The sequence below is a fragment of the Octodon degus genome, unplaced genomic scaffold (genome assembly GCF_000260255.1).
Source record: "Octodon degus isolate 3935 unplaced genomic scaffold, OctDeg1.0 scaffold00005, whole genome shotgun sequence".
Classification (NCBI taxonomy): Eukaryota; Metazoa; Chordata; class Mammalia; order Rodentia; family Octodontidae; genus Octodon; species Octodon degus.
In genome coordinates this window covers 8,844,406-8,850,405 of record NW_004524581.1, presented here as the reverse complement: position 1 = coordinate 8,850,405, position 6,000 = coordinate 8,844,406, and the positions used below count along the sequence as shown (strand labels likewise).

General features: G+C 50.0%; 1 protein-coding gene across 2 annotated transcripts in view; it reads right to left on the bottom strand.

Annotated features, from left to right (window-relative positions):
• Hk1 (hexokinase 1) overlaps positions 1-2,873 on the bottom strand; it is a 91,970-nt gene extending 89,097 nt beyond the window's left edge. The window contains exon 1 of one of the 2 annotated variants that reach the window (XM_023723403.1): positions 2,802-2,873. The gene's annotated coding sequence lies outside the window, so the exon portion shown is untranslated. The remainder of the gene's footprint in view (positions 1-2,801) is intronic. The other variant, XM_023723394.1, reaches the window with a different exon arrangement.
• Between the last annotated feature and the right edge of the window lie 3,127 nt (positions 2,874-6,000).

Genomic DNA, 6,000 nt, shown 5'->3' with positions numbered 1-6,000 from the left:
TTGCAGCCCAGGCTGGCTTCAAAGCTGCAGCACTCCTGCCTCAGGCGGCCCGAGTGCACGAGTGCTGGGATTACAGGCCTGTGTCACCCCACCCACAACGATTCCCTACTATAAAATGGGAATGATAAGGACCTAATAGGCTAATGCACGGTATTTGTACATAAATACAGCACTTGGGATAAAATACTTGGTACTCAGTCTGAGCTCAGTGGTTCTTCAGAGAAAGCGCACAGTAATTTGTTAGAGAAAGGGAATATCAGAATTTTTATTTATGAGTTTTATTTTATTTTTTATGTATTTGGCACCGGGTCTACAGGGTCTAAGGGTCTCACTCTGTAGATTGGACTCATAGTGATTCTCCTGTTTTCAGCCTCCCAAATGCTGGGATTACAGGTGAACCACCACACCCAATCTCAGTGCGCCCCGGGGGCAGGGTCACACAGCATGCCAGGGATCAAGCCCCGGCCGCTGCACTCTGCCTAAGCAGGCACATTAGTCCACTAAGCTATGAGATTTAGAAACACACCCTGTAACTTTTTAGATTATTCTTCATACACATTATTTAAGTGTATAATTAAGTATATAACTTCAAAAAATTGAAATATAGCTCACCTATGAAAAGATTTACCCTTGAATTTATTTTGGTGGCTGTCAGTTTGTTCACAAGGTGAGCAGCAATCACAGCTGTCTAACCCTGGAAAATGTTCACGGCCCACAAAGAAATGAATTTCCTTCAACCCTGGACGGGGCCTGAGCTCCCAGCCCTCAGCAACCACTAGACCGTGTTCCGTGCCTATAGATTTGCCTGTTCTGGTAGTTCTCCTAGGAGGAATCATAAATGCGAACGACATCAACCTAACCACACACACAACTGGGGCGCATCTGCAGAACCTGGCTGTGGAATGCACTGGACCACAGCATGGAGAACCTGGGCCTGTGAGCCTAGGGTGGTTCTGGCCTCTCCATCTTTCTCTACTGGGCTGCTTGCTCTGGCTAATGAAATCCCAGTAGTATCTGGCCCAGCCCAAGTAGAGCATGACCTAGATATAAAACATGGGCTTTGCTGCATAGGCTTTGACTCTGTCTTCGTAACCGAAGCCCTCCTGGTAGGCTAACGAGGCCTGCGGAGGCCACACACCCTCTGGCTCCTTCCTGACGTGTGGGCAGCTTCCCCAGACCAGATCCTCTGAGCACCTGTTAGAGGACCAAAGAAGTCCCCTATCCAAGTGGTTCTGATTTCCTGAAGGCACTGGGCTCTGTGTCTCTGCTGCCTTCCTTTACCCAGGAGACAGGAGTGGTGGGGGAGGAAGCCCAAGGCCTCCTGGGAAGGTCACCCGGAGAAAATCACTTTTGCCAGGACACTGTGGGGCCTACTGACCCCGCAGGAGTACAGCAGGGATCCCCTGGTCGCCGAGTGGGCAGTGTGTCCTGCGGCTCCACACTGCGCACACCCTGCCTGCCAGGAGCTGGCATTGTCCTGTGAGCAGCTCTGTCAGCCCTCTCTCTGGAGCTCAGATAGGCCCCTCAGCACTATTCTTCTTCCTCGCTCCTGTAGATGCCGCCCTTATTGGGGTATTGACTACATCTAGGTCCTTTTTCTTCTTCTTTTTTTTTTTTTTTTTTTGGTGGAACCAGTGACTGAACTCAGGCCCTTGCACTTGCCAGGGCTAGCTAGCTCAGGTGGGCTTCGAACTCACTGCCCGGGCTGGCCTCCAACTCTCGAGAGTCCCTTTGCCACAGCTCCTAAGGGCCAAGCTTACAAGTATGCGCCACCCCGCTTGGCTGTCAGCGTCTTAGTAATAGAAAACTCTGCAATTTGTTTGCATTTTGCTCAAGTCTGGATTCCGTCTCCCTTTCTTTGTATTGTTTTTATCAGAAAGCATCCGCCAACCATTCACCGACCTGCCCACTGACACCCTTACCCTCACTTGAGGGTGATCATAAACAATGATATGGGGTGCTTCTTCTTAGTCAGGCATGCTGTAAATGACTCTGGCCTTCCTTTATAAGAACCCCTATTAATGCTTCTATTTACAGATGGGTAAATTGAGGCACAAAAAGCACAAGCAACTTCCTGGGCTCGTACCGATGCCAAGGAGCAAGGCTGAGATTGAAGTCAGGCTGCTGAGCTCCCCTGTGGTTAACCACTGTCCTACACAGTCCCGGAGCCACACAGCAACCATTCAGACACAGGTCAACAGAGAGTGGCCAGGGGGCGCTCAGAGAGGCACTGCGCAACTTACCAAGCAAGGATGGTAAGTACTAGCATACCATCTGCCATAAAAAAATCATATTAAAAATGACATTAGCCTCAGCTCTTAAAAAAAATAAAAGCTTCACTGAAGTGAGTTATGGTAGAACCTGGGGAAATGTGCCCCCTTCTCCAGGCCTCATCAGTAAGACACGTTGGTTTAAATATTAAAGCCTGGTATAGCCAGGAGTGGTGGCACACACCTGTAATCCCAGCACTAGGGAGGCTGAGACAGGAGGATTGCTGTAAATTTGAGGCCAGTCTGGGCTACGCCGTAGTGAGTTCAAGGACAACCTGACCTGAACTACACAGCAAGGCCTTGCATTAAAAAAAAAAAAAAATCAATCCATCAGTTCTGGCACATACTCTTTCAGATCCTGGGCTTGAATATCTCTGTATTCATCTTATTTCACACAGGACAGGAAGCTACAGAATACAAAGGCCAGGTGGGCTCTGCCTGCAGGGGAGGGAAACCACCAGGGCTGGGTTTCCCAAGACCAGGCCCTGGCCTGTTTGCCACGGATGAACGGAGGCACCTCAATGGGCTCACTTGGGGACTCTCTCATTTTTCCAGAAAAGACAACATGCCGTCCTTGCAGCCCGACCGTGGGTCTCAGCCCGAAGTACGCAGGGGGGGGGCCTGGGGCTCTGGTCTCCTCGGGATCGATGCTCTGTGTGACAGCTCTTCAGGCAGTTAGATGGAGTCCTGAGAACAAATGGGACAAAAGACGCATTTGTCATAAAAGAGCCACCCCAGGCTGCACCACCAGCGTCCTATGCAAATAAGGGCACTGGGCCTGGATCTTGTGCAAAGCACTTGGGCGCCCTTGACCTTTGGACTATGCTTGGTGGTCAGCAAGATGTAGGTCACCTGGAACTTCACAGAAGGGTGAGGCAGAAATGGCGCCACGAGAGAGGAGGTCAATTACGATGAGGAGGGGCGACAGTGGCCCCTGTGTGCCATGGGGCCACGCGCGTGCCCCGCACTGTGCAAAGGGTGTCTTCTGCGTGATTCCGGGAAACTGTCCAACAGCACAGCAGAAATCATTCAATGGACAACGATGCTAAAGTCTAGGATTTGAATGGTTTTTCTCAGCCCTGGAGTCCTAATGCCGTCGGGATGCAGTAGCTAAGAGGAAGAGCTGGTGGGCTGGGCAAATAGCTCAGCAGCATGAGAGCCTGCCTGGCAAGGTCAAGGTTGTGAGTTCAAGCCTCTGTACTGCAAAAAAAGCACACTCTGAAGGAGTAAGAGACGGCAAGCAGCTGAAAGCTAATGGAACCCATTTAAGTTTTCAAATCTGTAAAGCAACAGCCAAGTTGGTGAGCAGAATGGCCCTCCAAAGGGCACAGGGCACAGGGCAGGGGTCCTGAAGAGCGGAAGGCCTATAGGCTATGTCACCTCCTCCTCCCCACTCCCCAACCTTTGTGAGTAAAGGACAAATCCTCCTGTTCTGTTGTTCTTTTTTTTTTTTTTTTTTGTATTTTAGGGAATGGTCTACAAAGTGAGTATTTAGGGTCTCACTACTAGATCGGATGTCTGTTTATAGCCTCCCAAGAGCTGGGATTACAGGTGCATGACACAACGGCCTGTCTCAATTCCTGTCTCAGCACACCCTCAGGGGCGGGGCTGGCACAGCAGGACCAGGGATTGAACCCCCAGCCCCTGTGCCTGCTTGCAGGCACTTGAATCCACTGAGCTATTTGGCCAGCCCTGTTCCTGTCCTATTCTGTTCTGTTCTGCTCTGCTCCCAACTTTATTGTGCACGATGCAATCCGGGGCTGACTCACTGCCCTTCCCCACCCAACCAAGCCACCTGATCCTTACACTTTTGTTTCCTTTCACACACTGGGAGCTGAACCCAGGGCCTCCCACACACCAGCAATTGCTCTGCTGTTGGGTTACACCCACCGCCCTCTTTTACTTTGAGACAAGGTCTTGCTAAATTGCCCAAGCTAGCCTTAAACTTGTGATTCTTCTGCTTCAGCCTCCCAAATAGTGGAATTATGGGCATGTACCCTGCATCTGGCTCCCCACCTACCTCACCCCCCTACCTTACCCCCCCTTCATAAATCCTGTCCTCATAGTCTTTACCAACTCTGGGGGAGAGAGATGAAAATTCTAAACATCATATGACCTACAGCCACAGCAAACTGCAAGTCGTGGCAGCTGTCATGAAGGAGAAGAAGTCTGGGGGCCATGACAGCTAATCCTGGAAGGCTTCCTGGAAGAAGTGACTCGAACTGGGACATGCTGGTCTGGGTCAAAGTTTTCTTTGGAGGCCCCTGAGGAAGGGACAGGGTGAGCCTTGATCAAGGAGTAAGGTGAAGAAGAAGAAAAAGAAGAAGAAGAAGAAGAAGAAGAAGAAGAAGAAGAAGAAGAAGAAGAAGAAGAAGAAGAAGAAGAAGAAGAAGAAGAAAAAGAGACGGCCACGCCTCACTACCAACCTATCTGCCCTCTCCTGCTTTCAAAGTCAACTGTGAAGGCCATGACATAGCAAATTGCAGAAACATGCAGCGTTCTGTAATTTTCTGTGTAATTTTATTAAATTTGCTAGAAGAAAAAAAAAAAAAAAAAAAGCCAACTGTGAGCGGCTGGCCTGGTCTCCATCCACCAGAGCAGGGCTGCTGCTGACTGTTCCCTGCCCTGTACCAACACCAGCAGCTAGGAACTGGTTTGAAAATGGACATCCTTTGCTGTTGTTTCGGTGTTTGTTTTGATGCAAAGTCTCACTATATAGCCCAAGCCAGCCTTGAACTCACAGAAAACCTCCCGCCTCAGCCTCATGAACAATGGGGTGACAGGTGTGCCCACCATGCAGGGCTGAAATATATATTCTGGGGCCACCCCCGCCCGCTGAAGATTGAGGGAAAGAACAGTGTGCGTTACAACAAGCCTTCCTGGTAGCTCTACAGCATGCCCAGGTTCGGGTGTTGTTTGGGGGGTGTTTATGGTACCAAGACTTAAAACCAGAGTTACTGTACCGCTAGGTTACATCCCTACCCCTTTTATTGCTTTTAATTATGAGACAGGGCTAAGTTGCCCAGACTGACCTCAAACTTGCAGTCCTTCTGCTCCACCTCCCCAGTAGCTGGGGTGAAAGGCAACACCACCACACCCAGCAAGCACACCAAACGTTGGAAACCTTGTTCTAGGTACCTACAGTCAGGTGGATTCACACGTTAAGAGAATAACTCATCCTGGTTCTCTCTGTCTCTCTGTCTCTGTCTCTGTCTCTCTCTGTCTCTCTGTCTCTCTCTCTCTCTCTCTCTCTCTCTCTCTCTCTTTCTCTCTCTCATTCACCTCATGGAGGAGGAATTCGTAAATGAGATTTTGAGAAAAAGTCTAGTAGGGGTCTGCAGTGGGGATGGGGTGGGAGCTGGGGATAAAATACAAGGACTTGAGCAATTCAGAGCTCAAGTGCCCAGGGGACAGGGCTCCAGCAGGTAGAAGTGTATTATTTGAGAGTTGGGAAGAACTTAGCCTATCATACCCCTCTCCTTTCCTCAGGGTCTCAGTCCCTTGAGCTGCTATAAAAAATGCAATTGCCAAGGACGGAGGAATTACAAACAGAAAGTGCTGCTCCCACCTCCGGAGCTGGGAAATCCAAAACCAAGTGACCAGCTCGTTTCTCGTAGACAGCACCTCTCCCCTCACCCTCACTTGGTGAAAGAAGCACATAAGCACTCTAAGGTCTGCTTTATAAAGGTACTGAGGAGTCTGCCTCGGCAACCTCATCGCCTCCCAAGGC